This window comes from Pan troglodytes, chromosome 6 (genome assembly GCF_028858775.2).
Source record: "Pan troglodytes isolate AG18354 chromosome 6, NHGRI_mPanTro3-v2.0_pri, whole genome shotgun sequence".
NCBI lineage: Eukaryota > Metazoa > Chordata > Mammalia > Primates > Hominidae > Pan > Pan troglodytes.
The window spans coordinates 157,213,239-157,228,664 of record NC_072404.2 but is presented as its reverse complement, the minus strand read 5'-3'; the positions used below and the strand labels follow the sequence as shown (position 1 = coordinate 157,228,664).

The following is a 15,426-nucleotide window of genomic DNA, read 5'->3' as shown; positions in this document are numbered from 1 at the left end:
AAAAACAATGTTAACTCTTTGGAATGAAGCTATAGGAACTAAAATGGATGACGATTCTAAAATAAGGATCTGATAAATGTACATGGCTTCTGAGGAGTTGTAAAGCCTGTTAGATAGTTTTGTACACTGCTGTCGTGGCAATAGAAAGATATAAGATTTAAGCATAAAGTCACTGGCACACACTGATGGAAGACTTATGAGGAAGCCTGATGCCATGGAGAAGAGACAAATATACCTAAATTAAAAATAAGACTTGAGAACATGGATGGGAGACAGAAAAAATTAGGGATTGACTTCCTACCACCAAAGGATTGCCATTCAACCATGTGGGTAAACATTTAGAATTACACATGAATTGAAAGAATCCTATTCCTTGAGGCTTTAAGACAATTTGATCTAAGGTTTCAATACATTCCTAATCAAAATGTCAGCAAGTTTTTTGTGGATATCTACAGACCGATTTCAATATTTATATGGAAAGTGGTTAGAGAATAGCCAAAGCAGTTCTGAAAAATAAAAGTAATTTCTTAAATTATTTCTTTATTCAATCATTCATTTACATTACATATTTATAAAATACTAATATTTTATACTATAAGTTATAATTCATTCTACATCATTTAATTTGCTAAATTATTCTAGCTTTGGCCATTGGGAGCTGCTATAGACTGAATATTTGTGTTCCCCCCAAATTCTTGAAACACAATCTCCAAGATGATGGTATTCAGAGTTAGACTTTTGGAAGGTGATTTGGTCATGAAGAGGGAGCCCTTATAAATGTGATTAGTGACCCTATTAAAAATACCCAAGTGACCTCTCTTGCCCCTTATACCACCACCAGACACCACATATGCTAGTGCTTTAATCTTGAATTTCTCATCCTCAAGTGCTGTGAGAAGTAAATTTCTAATTTGTATCAGCCATGCAGTCTACGGTATTCCATTATGGCATCCCACAGGGACTAAGACTGAGACTCAGGTTGGGTCCTGTATCCCTTTGACATGCTCCATCCTTTTGTTTTGAAAACCATTTTCTTATTGTGAAATTTTTTTCTTTTTCTTTTATTATACTTTAAGTTCTAGGGTACATGTGCACAACGTGCAGGTTTGTTGCATAGGTATACATGTGCCATGTTGGTTTGCTGCACCCATCAACTCGTCATTTACACACATTAGGTATTTCTCCTAATGCTATAACTCCCCCAGCCCCCCACCCCCCTACAGGCCCCAGTGTGTGATGTTCCCTGCCCTGTGTCCATGTGTTCTCATTGTTCAATTCCCACCTATGAGTGAGAACATGCGGTCTTTGGTTTTCTGTCCTTGTGATAGTTTGCTTAGAATGATGGTTTCCCGCTTCATCTATGTCCCTGCAAAGGACATGAACTCATCCTCTTTATGGCTGCATAGTATTCCATGGTGTATATGTGCCACATTTTCTTAATCCAATCTATCATTGATGGACATTTGGATTGGTTCCGTCTTTGCTATTGCAAACAGTGCTGCAAGAAACATACGTGTGTGTGTGTCTTTATAGTAGAATGATTTATAATCCTTTGGGTATATACCCAGTAATGGGATCGCTGGGTCAAATGGTATTTCTAGTTCTAGATCCTTGAGGAATCACCACACTGTCTTCCACAATGATTTAACTAATTTACACTCCCACCAACAGTGTAAAAGCGTTCCTATTTCTCCACATCCTCTCCAGCATCTGTTGTTTCCTGACTTATTAATGATCGCCATTCTAACTGGCATGAGATGGTATCTCATTGTGGGTTTGATTTGCATTTCTCTGATGATCAGTGATGATGAGCATTTTTTCATATGTCTGTTGGCTGCATAAATGTCTTCTTTTGAGAAGTGTTCATATCCTTTGCCCATTTTTTGATGGGGTTTTTTTTTTCTTGTAAATTTGTTTGAATTCTTTGTAGATTCTGGATATTAGCCCTTTGCCAGATGGGTAGATTGCAAAGATTTTCTCCCATTCTGTAGGTTGCCTGTTTACTCTGATGATAGTTTTTTTTTTTTTTTTTTTTTGCTGTGCAGAAGCTCTTTAATTTAATTAGATCCTATTTGTCTATTTTGGCTTTTGTTGCCATTGCTTTTGGTGTTTTAGTCATGAAGTCCTTGCCCATGCCTGTGTCCTGAATGGCATTGCCTGGGTTTTCTTCTAGGGTTTTTATGCTGTTAGGTCTTACACTTAAGTATTTAATCCATCTTGAGTTAATTTTTTTATATGGTGTAAGGAAGAGATCTAGTTTCAGCTTCCCACATATGGCTAGACAGTTTTCCCAGAACCATTTATTAAATAGGGAATCCTTTCCCCATTGCTTGCTTTTGTCAGGTTTGTCAAAGATCAGATGGTTGTAGATGTGTGGTGTTATTTCTGAGGTCTCTGTTCTGTTCCACTGGTCTATATACCAGTACCATGCTGTTTTGGTTACTGTAACCTTGTAGTATAGTTTGAAGTCAGGTAGTGTGATACCTCTGGCTTAGTTCTTTTTGCTTAAGATTGTCTTGGCAATGCGGGCTCTTTTTTGGTTCCATATGAACTTTAAAGTAGTTTTTTCCAATTCTGTGAAGAAAGTCAGTGGTAGCTTCATGGGGATGTCATTGACTCTATAAATTACCTTGGGCAGTATGGCCATTTTCACAATATTGATCCTTCCTATCCATGAGCATGGAATGTTCTTCCATTTGTTTGTGTTCTCTTTTATTTCGTTAAGCAGTGGTTTGTAGTTCTCCTTAAAGAAGTCCTTCACATCCCTTGTAAGTTGGATTCCTAGGTATTTTATTCTCTTTGTAGTAATTGTGAATGGGAGTTCACTCATGATTTGGCTCTCTGTTTGTCTGTCATTGGTGTACAGGAATACTTGTAATTTTTGAATATTGATTTTGTATCCTGAGACTTTGCTGAAGTTGCTTATGAGCTTAAGGAGATTTTGGGCTGAGACAATGGGGTTTTCTAAGATATACAATCATGTCATTTGCAAACAGAGACAATTTGACTTCCTCTTTTCCTAATTGAATACCCTTTATTTCTTTCTCTTGCCTGATTGCTCTAGCCAGAACTTCCAACACTATGTTGAATAGGAGTGATGAGAGAGGGCATCCTTGTCTTGTGCCAGTTTTGTTTTGAAAAGTATTTCTATAGATGCTCCAGCCTTATCTGGATTTTTCTTGTTGAGACCCTGGATCAGCCACATCTCCAAGAAGCCCTGGTTTATGTTACTGGATATTATTACAAAATAATATCTCAACACAAGGTAGAGAAATAATTACTGTTTCTAGGTTTTCTCAGCAGACAGATCTAGGAAATATATATATATATATATATAATTTTCATATCTATCCATCTGCCTCTATATCAAGCTAAACATGAGCTCAAGCTGATGTCTTTGACTCTAATTCAGTACCACATGGTGCATTCTACCCTTTTCTGCCTGCATCTCTTTAACTTTTCTATTCTTAGTGGGGTTATTGCCATCTGCAACCCTTTTTGTACTTGCTGAACCCCAATTTACATGTACAGAAATTTCAAAATTGTTAACACTTTTCTCCATGAGAATCAACTTTAGTAATGAGAGTACAGTGATGATGTATAGTTCTTCTACTTTTCACCTTATAGTTTTTCATCAAAATAGTGTTTTCCAAAGTTAATTAAGGCAGTTCTATTTTCCCCCACTGTCTTGAGTGATGTTATATCACACAAAAATTATTTTTTCACAGTCTGCATTCTATCTAAAGATCCCCAGCTTCCTCTGATATTTTTATATGTCCATACGTCAAAGCTTATTTTTCTGCTGTAAAATTTTATGAGCTTGGCAAATGCATAATATATCTGATCATACAGGTTAATCCCATCACCCCAAAATCCCTCTATACTTCTCTAGTCAAATACGTCTCCATTACTTATCTCAAAGACAAAAGTATCTGCTTATGTTTTTCCCATCTCTATAACTTTCTCCTTTGTTATAGATTGTCATTAGAATTGAATCATATACAATGTAGCCTTTTGCTATTGCTCTGTTCACTTAGTAAAATTCATTTGTGATTCATCCATTTTGTAATGAAAATTATTAGCTCTCTCCTTTTTATCACTGAATAGTATTCTGCTTGTATAAATGGATTACAATTGCTTTAACCATGCACTTATTGAAGGACACTTTGGTTGCTTCACATTGTTGACAATTATGAATAAATCTTCTATAAATAGTCATGTGCAGGTTTTTGCAATGATTTAAATTATCACATCCCTTGGGGAAATACCTTGCAAGCAAAATTGCTGGCTTGTATGTGAAGTCTATGTTTAACTATAAAAGAAACAGCAAAACTGCCTTCTCCAGTGGTTTAAACATTTTGTATTCCTAGCAGCAATAAATGAGAGTTTCTGATGCTACACATCCTTCCCAGCTGTTCGTTTTCTTATTATTGAGTTTCCAGGGGTGTGTGTGTGTGTGTGTGTGTGTGTGTGTGTGTGTGTGTGTGCATACTGGATACAAATTATTTATCAGATATGAGATTTTCAAATATTTACTTCCAACCAGTGCCTTATCTTTTTGTTCTCTTCATAGTGACTTTTCTACAGCAAAAGTTTTCAATTTTGACAATTTTTTCTTTCATTCATTGTGCTTTTAGTATTTTATCTAAAATTTAACCACCAAACTCAAGGTCATGTAGATTTTCTCCTAGACGTTTCATAATCTTGCATTTACATTAAAGTCATTTTATCTAATTTTAGGTAAGTCACAAGATACATGCTGAAATTCATTTTATCTTTTAGAAAACTTTTATTTTAGGTTCAGGGGTACATGTGCAGGTTTGTTATACAAGTAAATTGCATGTCATGAGGGTTTGGTGTATTGATTGTTCCATCACACAGGTAATCAGCATAGTACCCAATAGGTAGTTTTTGGTGAGGGCTCTCCTCCCATCCTCCACCCTCAAGTAGGCCCTGATATCTGTTGTTCCATTCTTTTTGTCTATATGTACTCAACATTTAGCTCCCTCTTATAAGTGAGAACATGCAGTATTTGGTTTTCTGTTCCTGTGTTAGTTTGTTGGGATAATGGCTTCCAGCTCCATCCATTTTGCTGCAAAGGACATAACCTCATTCTTTTTTATGGTTGTGTAGTATTCCATGGTGCATATTTTCTTTTTTATACATATTTTATATATATTGCATAGAAACACTGAACTATTCTAGCACTGTGTTTTGGAAAAATTAACGCTTCTTTACTGATTTTCCTTTGCAATGTTGTGGAAACTAGGTTGACAGTTGTTTAAATCTATTACTAGGCTCTCTATTCTCTTTCATTAATCTTATATGCCTATCATTTTTCAATACCACACTGTCTTGATATTGTAACGTCACTAAAAGTCTTCCAATTGTGTAATGTAAGTCTTCTTTGTTCTTTTTCAATGTTGTTTGGGCCATTCTATAACTTTTGCGTCCCTTTATACATTTTAAAATTCTTTTGTTACTATCTGCATGAAAGCTTGCTAAAATTTTGTTAGGATTTCCCTGAATCCATGAATGAAATTGGAAACCATTAACATACTAACAATATTATGTCTTCCAATCCATGAAGGGAGAATCCAATTTCGGGGTGATTTAAGGTTTTTCTGCTAAGATGATAAACATATTGTGTTAGATTCATACCTAGTACTTCCCTTTTTTGGAGATATCAAAAATGATATTATTTTATACATTTTAATTCTAATTGTTCATTGTTAGTAATTTCTTTTGCATGTTGACCTTGTCTCTTTCAGCCTTGCTAAAATATATTATTACTTACGGGAGTTTTCTGGTAGAATCTTAGAGGCTTTCTATATAGACAATTATGTCATCAGCTAATCATCAGGAAACAATGTTCACATGGTTATTCATCATACTGCATTCTTTACCATGCTTTCCTGTCTCACTTCATTTTACTTTGCTATAGTAGAAGTGCATCCCCCCACCCACAAATGAACTTTTAGCCCTTAACTCTTGCCTAAGGCTGTGATTTCTAGAGGTCCAGCCTGTCGTCAACCTTTAACCTATCCCAAAATAAATAATAACCTATTTTTTAAATAAATATCAAAATCAGAAATTGAAACTATTAAAATATATAGAGAAAATTAAATCATTTTATTTTAAAGTGAAACATATATAGAAACACTACACTGAACACATGCATAGCTTAAGAAATTATTTTGCAACCACCCCTCGGATCAATAAATACAACTTTAATAGCAACCGCAGAAGCCCATTCATGTGTCCTATTCTAATTCACTCATCACATCCTCAGAAGTAATGATAATCTTTACCTTTAAGTAATCATTTATTTGTATTCCTTAAAGATTTTATCACTCCAGTTTAAATTATCACACACTATAGAGTCTTCTACTTTTTTTTATTTGATATGTTCTTTACATCTATTCTAATCTTCAGATTCTCTCTACAGCCTTTTCACCTCTTTCCAATCTATTTGTTGAGAAACTCAGGTGTTTTTATGGTAGAATTCTTAGCATCTCCATTCTCCCAATTCCACCTACGTGGTGCAGTTCAATGTGTCTTTCTGTTCTCCACATAGTTTTCTATAAGTTGGTTGGTTCAGAAGCTTAGGTCTGATGAATAATAAATATCATCTTTGGAAGGTGATTATTTTTAAATATTGTGCTCAAAAATTTAAAAATAGTTGATAGGTTGGAAGCACAACTTCTTTCATCTTTGGCCAGTAGAAGTCTCCTCTAATTGAGTCCTGAGTATTCTAATATAACCCTAGTAATCTTTCATATCTGGTATGATATGAATTTTCAAGTTCATCTTGTGGATTCCCCATCCTAGATGAGGAATCAGTCATTTCTCCAAGAAGCCCTGATTTCTCTTACCAGGAAATTGTATTGCAAGACTATAATATGGGCCTAGGAATGTTCATTGTAATCGAATTGGCCAATGTTGCTAAGTTATGGCAATGAACAGAGCCAGGAGTGAGAGACAGAGAAAGAGAGAGCCCACGCACTGAGTCTGCCCATATATAGAGATTTACCTAAGCTCCTCCATATTATATTAAGAAATAGAATATTCCATATTTATTTGAAATAAAGGACACATTTCCTTTACTTCACATTATACTCATAACCATCCTGGAATACTATCTCCATCAATATGATTACTGAAAATATTTTTTTAAAACTTTTGCACATGCTTTCCCATTATTCTCTTTTTTTAAATAAAAACTATTGTGTTACATCTACTCTGTCAGGGCATGTAGATATTACAATGGACTTTCGTTAAGTCATTTGGATAGAAAAAAACTTTTTAAATGATTACAGAAATATATATCATAAAAGTAATAACCGGACAAAGGCAAAATGAATACCTCTATATGACAGAAGATTTCATTAAGATGCAAAGAGTAAAAACAAAACAGATTGGACAAAGATAATTTCAACACACATAGGATAATTAAAAGAAGCCCCCACAATATCCAAACAATATATAGTCTTACAAAAGCAGTGAAGGTCTGGGAATGAGAGAAATGTGAAGCTCCATCTCTTCTCCCTTATTATTCTCCCAGTACCACTGCTCAGCTCTGCAGAAACATTACAAAGTATCTAGAGTTACTAAAGATTCTTCTGTCAAAATATGTCCTTTGTTACCATCAGATATTTGGATAAGCAAGCACACTTTCCTTGGCAATTAGAAGCAGAATGATGTCTTTTATTTTTGAGTTGGTAACACATTATTATGAAGTAGCAGTGAAAGCAATGTACACAGCTGTATCATAAACAGCCTCCCTCACCGACTATTCCCATGAATGCCATTCCCACCAACACATCCCCAAGATAACTGATTTCCTGGTTTCCCTCCTAGGCATTTCTTCATGCAACTATACCCAAATAGAAATATAAACAGAGTTTTGCTTTGTTCTTACAAAAAGGAAACACATAAAAAAAATTGGTCTACTCTTTGCTTTTCTTTCTCAACTGTGTACCCTGAAGTACTTTCTTTTAATGACAAAGAAAACTTCCTCATTCTTCCTACAGTTATGTAATGTTCAACTGAATGAAAGTGCCATAAATCATATGAGTAGTCACCTTTTGATGTCCATTTGGGTTGCCCCAAACATGTGTAATCACTTGTGTAAGAATGCAGAAGAAATCTGTGTCATGCAATACAGAAATATTAATTGAGAATAGTGGGTATGACAGGAACAAGGGAGATGATGGGGCAACACAGAAACTGAGATATAAGGATTAAGGGAGCTCAGTGTGGAGCTAGAAGGTGGCTTGATAAACTTGGTTTTTGTGAGTGAATGAAGGGGGAAAAGGAACAAAGAGATGAATCTGGTACTAACAGAGAGAGAGAGAATAAATGAAATTAATAAAGAAACTGAGCAGGAAGTGGGATAGCAAAGGGAACATGGAGGGTGAATGTACCATGTCAAGATTGAAGAATGTGTGAGACAGAGAAAAAGGGGCCACAGGCCACCTGTCCCTCTGCCCTCTCTCCAATCCACCCTCAGCCCAAGGACACAGCAAAGCCATCTATCCCTTATCACATCGCCTTCCAGAACATACCTCCATTGCGCTCCCTCATTTGATGTTGGCGACATTAGGTAAAAAAAAAATGTTTCTTTCTAAAACCTTTCATCTATGGCTAAGAAGGTGCACAAATTAGGGTTAAACCTGTATCAAAACACATTCATCCTGAAGATTGCTAAGCAGTCAGTATGGGGGAGTGAGTTCACTGTCACAACTTCCAGTCAGAAAACCCATAGAAAGTTACTATCACCATTGAATATTGGAGGCAGGAACTACATTGAAAGCTTGAGGGTGGACCACAGGTCACTGAGAGACACAATAGTGAGGCTTACACGATGAGAACACACCATGAAACCATAAGGCAATAAAGGGGAAGATAATTCTGGCATCTAGAATCAAATTAGTACAGCAGACGTCAGATAAATCACATTTCTTGCTTTTCCCATTCACAGTCTGAGAGTTCTAAAATCTTCATGTATTTCAGATGTTTACACTTGTCATATTTATTTTGGGACATGTATTTATGTACATTAAAAAGAATAAATAGATTTCCCATATAGAAGTCACCCAATAATGAATTGAAGCACTGTCTATGCCCTAAATATCCCTTGTAGATTACAAACTATTTGATGATGAGAACTGTCATTTTAGATTTAAATTAGTACCTTCAGATTACTGAAGTCCATGATAAGGATTGTCCCCAGGACAGAGCTAAATTCTGAGGAGTTGATAGCAGTGTTTCATGCCATCTCCAAAGGCCTGTATGAATTTGTCATTCCTCAGGGTGAAGATGAAAGGGTTCAGAAAAGGGGTCACCACTAAAACCAGCAGTGACGCTATCCAGTTATACTCGGCTGCCTGTGTTTGCTTGGGTTTCATGTAGAGAAACAAGCAGCTGCCGTAGCCGATCACAACACAGGTGAAGTGGGAGGCACAAGTGGAAAAGGATTTCCTCCGGCCAGAGGCTAACGGGATCTTGAGGATGGTGGAGATGATGTAGGTGTAGGAGACAATCGTAGGGATCAAAGAACCAATGATAATGAAAACAGCCATTAGAAAAAGAATAAACTCTGTGAAAAGAGTGTCCTCACAGGATACCTTGAGCAATTGTCCTCGGTCACAGTAAAAATGATCTAACACATTTGATTTGCAGAAAGTAAGCTGAAAAGTGGCATAAACTGGCCAGATTTGAAAAAGGAACCCAAACACCCATGACACAATGACCATCCAGACACATGTGCTGCTGTTCATAATGATGTTGTACCTCAAAGGGTTACACACAGCCACATAATGGTCCACAGCCATCACTCCCATTAATGCCAACTCCGAGGTACCCAAAGAAAGGTATAAATATAGCTGTGCAGCACAGGCTGTCAAAGACGTGATCTGAGTGCTTGGAAGCAGCAACCCCCCAGCATAAAAGGGGCAGCGGTGGATGTGATCAGGATCTCCAGGACACAGAGGTGGCCCAGGAAAAAATACATGGGGGACTGCAGATGTTTATCAACACAGACAGTGACAATGATGACCCTGTTTCCCATCACTGTCACTGCGTACAAGAAGAAGAAGTTCACAAAAAGTATACAGCGTACTTCTTGGGAGCCAGGGAAGCCTAAGAGAAAAAATTCAGTGGTGCTAGAGTAATTCCCCAACATTTACTTCTGAGTGCTTTTTACTCATGAAATCTAGAAAACAAAAGAGAGTTAATACGGCTTCTCACCTTAACAGAAGTAGAAACTGTTCTGCAATCCCCCTCCTGTTCACAGGCCACACACCATGACTAGAATGGTAGGCATTTGTCTTCTACTATTCCTGTATATGGTCAGTGGCAATTTTTCTAAATATGCACAATGTGTGAGGAAAATTGAGTTGGTCACGAAGATGATCCCAGTCCCCAGTGCCATACCTTAGACATGAGAGCCTATACCCTGCCCAGCATGCACCATTGCACCCTCAATGCTCAGTTCACCTGCCTCCCACTCTGCTCTGAACAGCCAGCAGTCAGCCTCCAGGACCACACTGTGTTCATTTCTACCACTAACTCCCTTCCACCTGGAAGGTCCAAAACTACTCTGTCTGCCAAGTATTTTCTATCCTGTAAATTCCTGCTCCAGTCTCATGTTCTATACAAAAGTTTCCCTGCCAACGCCCCTGAGCTGGTTACTCGATTTCTTTGTTTCATCAGAATGTAGGTTCCATTTACAGGATGTTTATTTTAAAACTTTTGCTTTACCTTCATCATTATTGCTGTGTGTTGGTGAGAGTGAGGGTATGGAAGTCTCCTGAGGAGTATCTATAAATTTTCAAGGGCAAGGACTGAGGATCTCTCAATCTACTGGTCAGCTGGTTCCCTGCATGGATTACTCCTTTCTTCCCTCCTATCTTGGGGATGAAAGCCTACCTTACTTTTGTCCTCAGTGAATGTGTCTTCTCACAGAAGGCTGACAAACCAGCACCTGGCCTGAGTTGAACCTGGCCATCTCTCTCTAAGACTCTGACAACTCTTTTCATCATTGCGAGAGAAGAAAGATTCAGACAGAATATATAGGAGGAACTTTTATCCTCAGCCTCTATCTGTCCCACTTTGACCTCATACTCAGACTGGCAAACAAAAGGATTTAGGTCTACAGACCTTGCCTCTAGGAGAGCTCAAAGCCACCAAGTGTGACTTCCAGGTTCAGCCCAGGTCCTAAATATCGAGGCTATGGTCTCATTCTATTAGAAAGTTTGGGATGTATCCTCAAAGTCAATGTTCCTTATACAATCACATTTTTCTCCCAAAATCATACCAGAAATTAAAGAGTCAGCTGTCACTAACGTAAAATAGACCCCATTTCCTGAGTATCTTAGAATTTCTGGGCTTTATCCTTTACTTCCTTCAGGTCTTTGATTAAGTGTCCAAGTTCAGGGAAATTGTCCTCATCATTCTGTCTAAAAAAACACATACTATCCTTCACTCGCTATCTCCTCACTAAGATCTACTTTTCTCTTTAGCCTTCATCACTTGAAATTGTATGTTTATGTTTTGTTTATTTTGTCATTCATTTTACAATGTAAGCACCATGAAAGCAAGAAGATTGTCATCCTTGTTCATTGTGTCTCATGATCTAGTATTATTTCTGAATGAATTAAATGAATTCATCAATTAAAGGATGAATCTATGATCAGAGCCTATGCACACTTGGCTATGGCCAATGTTGAAGGCAGCTGCTTTCCCTCCCTTCTGTCTTCACTGACACAGTGCCCAGTCATCATTCAGTCCTCTCTCTGAGACCTCTTGTAAAATGATATTTGGGTAACAAGGATCAACTTGATAGAAGAACTCAGTCCGAATTCCCACAACCTCTGCTTACGTGGGACCCAGTAAAAAGAAAGGAGAGATGATGGTTCTAACAATAGCAATGACCTGTGCCTATGTCAAGCACTGAGTCAGAGAATAGTTGAAAGTGCTTTCTGCTATGCAAGAAGAATTTGAAGATGGGCCTACTACTCTTTAATAAAATCTGAATGTCCTCATCCTAGAGGGCAAACAAGCCCAGAACGTTCTATCCTGAGCCTCTCCTAGTTTCTCCTTCACAGAGCAGAACTCCTGGAAAACACTCATCTCCAGAGAAATACCCTGAAGTGAAAAGTTGAATGGCTCTCTAGGACTCGACCCAGGCTGCCTCCTGACTGATTAGTGCTGAGATTGCTCTGTGGGCCAGAGGAAGCTGCTGCTTCTTCACTCTCAGTGAAAGAGAAAACTGACTTCACACAAACACTGAGGAGAAAGTCTAGAAATCATAATGCCATGGGATGCCCCACTGTTTCCCTCTTTCTCTTTCCCTCCTTCTTTCACTCTGCAGTGCATCCCTAAGTAATATTATTCACTAAGGAAAGTTAGTTCAGGGAAACCCTAGGGATGCAGTGAAGGAAACACCAAAGAAACTTTCAGCTCTTCTTTCCCGAGACTAATCAGGTTTGAGAATTCTTAAAAGTTTTGAGTAATGGGAAAACTTGAAATCTCCCTCATCAAGAGTTTCTCAAAACCCAGGCCATCTTCCTCTAGGCTGTAAGTCCTGTTTATAAACAAGTCAAGCCAGTCTTGCACTCTCTCATGTGTATCTCCCTAATTCCATTTAACCCTACAGAGACTACACTCCCTGTGATGGTTAACACAGGTGTCAACTTGACTGGATTGAGAGATGCCTAGATGGACAGTGAAGCATTGCTCCTGGGAGTGTCTGTGAGGCTGTTTCCAGGAAAGACTAACATGTAGGTCAGTGGACTGGAAGAAGAGGCCCATCCAATAGGCCATGGGTGAGGCTAGAACAAAGTTTGCAGAAGGGGGACATTCAGCTTGCTTAGATTCCTCTCTCTCTTTTTCTCTCTCCCTTCTAGAGTGAGATCCTTTTTTTCCTCCTGCCTTTGGACATCAGACCCAAAGTTCTTCAGCCTTTGGACTCTAGGGCTTGCACCAGCAGCCTGCCTCAGACTGGCAGCTATACTGTCAGCTTCCCTGGTCTTGAGGCTTTTGAACTGGGACTGAGCTACACTACCAGCTTTTCTCATTTCCCACCTTGGAGACAACCTATTTGGGGACTTCGCCTTTGTAATCATGTGAGACAATTCTCCCTAATAAATTCCCTTTCATGTATATATAAAAGGGAATGTATGTGTATGTGTGTGTGTGCATGTGCATGTGTGTATACACATATACTATTGGCTCTCTTCCTCTAGAGAAACTTGATGAATACACATCAAAAATCCAGAGGCCAGGGATGAGTAACATGAGAAAATAGTGGAATAGCCAGCTTCAAGCTCCTGACTCTCAATTGAAAAGAAAAAACAACCCGAAACTCCCAAAATCAACTTTATTAGAACTTCAGAAAATATTGTTTTTCAGCAACCAAGTAAACACTGATACAAGAAAAAAAACCCAAAAATATTAGGAAAGCTTCATGATGTTTTTACTTACCTTTGCCCACCCTCTCCCCATCTCACCAGCAGTCTTGAAAATGACAGCCTGTATCCCCAGTGTGAGATCCAGTCTCTGGTTCCAGAGGGTGCAGAGCAAACCTCATTCACAAAGTATTATGTATGTCTATTCTAATCTGCCTTGACTACCTGAAGGACTGGCACAATGTGCTAATCTTTGTTTCACTTAACACAGATTCTACTCATGGCAAAAAGTGGCAGCTATTGTGTAAGAATATTGTAAGACTAACAAAAATTCTTCAGGGTAAAAGATTACTATTGAGACATATAATAGAGCATCTAAAGTCTCAGAGGAAATGTCAGGGAAGGTTTCTTTGGGAAGCTATGGAACTCGGAAGAAACAATATATACCGGGGAATTTAGAAAATCACATGTTTATCTAGGGGCAAAATGCATGATCAGAAAAGATCCAAAAAGATGTTAACCCTTTACTTTTGACTGATGTCTAGATTCAGTTTAAGCCTGGTTAAGTACGGGAGAAGTACCCCAGCACAGAGTCAACCTACTGAGATGAAAATGGTTGTTTGGGGGTTTTTTTGTTTGTTTCCTTGTTTACTTGTGTTTTGGCTTTTTCGTTATTTGTTAGTTTTTGAAGTTTTTGTTTTGTTTTGTTTTGATTTTTTTATTGTGTTCCAGGAATTCAGTGAAATCTCTGTCAAAACATTAGCTAAACACAGCTAAAGAAATAGAGATTTCAATGACCACATATGACTAGGAATACAGTCTTTATAAAATTAGTATTACAAAATCACTAAACAAGTGGATGTCTACTTCAACAATAAAAAACAACAACAAACTTTTGGGAAGACAAAAAATTTGACTTACAGAATTGTGACTGTATAATATCCACATGTCTGAGGTTCAACAAAAAAATCACAAAGTATACAAAGAAATAAGAAAGTATGGTCCACTCAAAAGAACAAAATAAATCAACAGAAACCATCCCTGAGGAAGACCAGTATTGAACTTAATAAACACAGGCTTTAAACCACTGTCTTAAATATGTTCAAAGAACTAAAGGAAAACTAAAGGCAATCAGGAAAATGATGTATTAAAAAAATGAGAATGTCAATAATTTTTTAAAATGTTTAGAGAAAAATATTTTAATAGAAAAAAGCTACCAAACAGAAATTCTAGAGCTAAAGAGTATAATAACTAAAATGGGAAATTTATTAAAGACGTTCAATAGCATATTTAAGCTAGAAGAAATAATCAGCAAACTTGAAGATAGGACAATTGCTATTATCCAGTTTGAGGAGCAGAAAGAAAAAGAGGAAAAGTAAACAGACTAAGGTACCTGTGGGACACCATCAAGCACTTGAACATACACATAATGGAAATCCCAGAAGGAAGAAACAAAGAGAAATGTGCATAAAAAGTATTTAAGAAACAATGGCCCAAATTTGTTGAAAACATGAATCTACACATCAACGAAGCTCAATAAACTCAAACTGGAGAAACTTAGAGAGATCCACACAAAGGCACATTATAATCAGTCAAAAATCAAAGAGAGAAACTTGAAAGCCGCAAAAGAGAAGCACCTTGTCACATACATGGGATTCACATAAGATCAACTGTCAATTTTTTATCAGAAATTATGTAGGCTAAATATAGTAAGGTAGTATATTTAATGCTTAAAGGAAAACAAATTGTCAACTAAGAATTCTGTATTCAGCAGCTGGGCACGGTGGCTCATGCCTGTAATGCCAGCACTTTGTGAGGCCGAGGCGGGCAGATCATGAGGTCAGGAGATTGAGACCATCCTGGCTAACAAGGCGAAACCCCGTCTCTACTAAAAATACAAAAATTAGCTGGGTGTGGCAGCAGGCACCTGTAGTCCCAGCTAGTCGGGAGGCTGAGGCAGGAGAATGGCGTGAACCCAGGAGGCGGAGCTTGCAGTGAGCCAAGATTGTGCCAC

The 15,426-nt window shown here is 37.7% G+C and overlaps 1 pseudogene; it reads right to left on the bottom strand.

Annotated features, from left to right (window-relative positions):
- Window positions 1–4,809: 4,809 nt before the first annotated feature.
- On the bottom strand, window positions 4,810–14,551 carry LOC463787 (olfactory receptor 9A1-like; annotated as a pseudogene).
- Window positions 14,552–15,426: the final 875 nt, after the last annotated feature.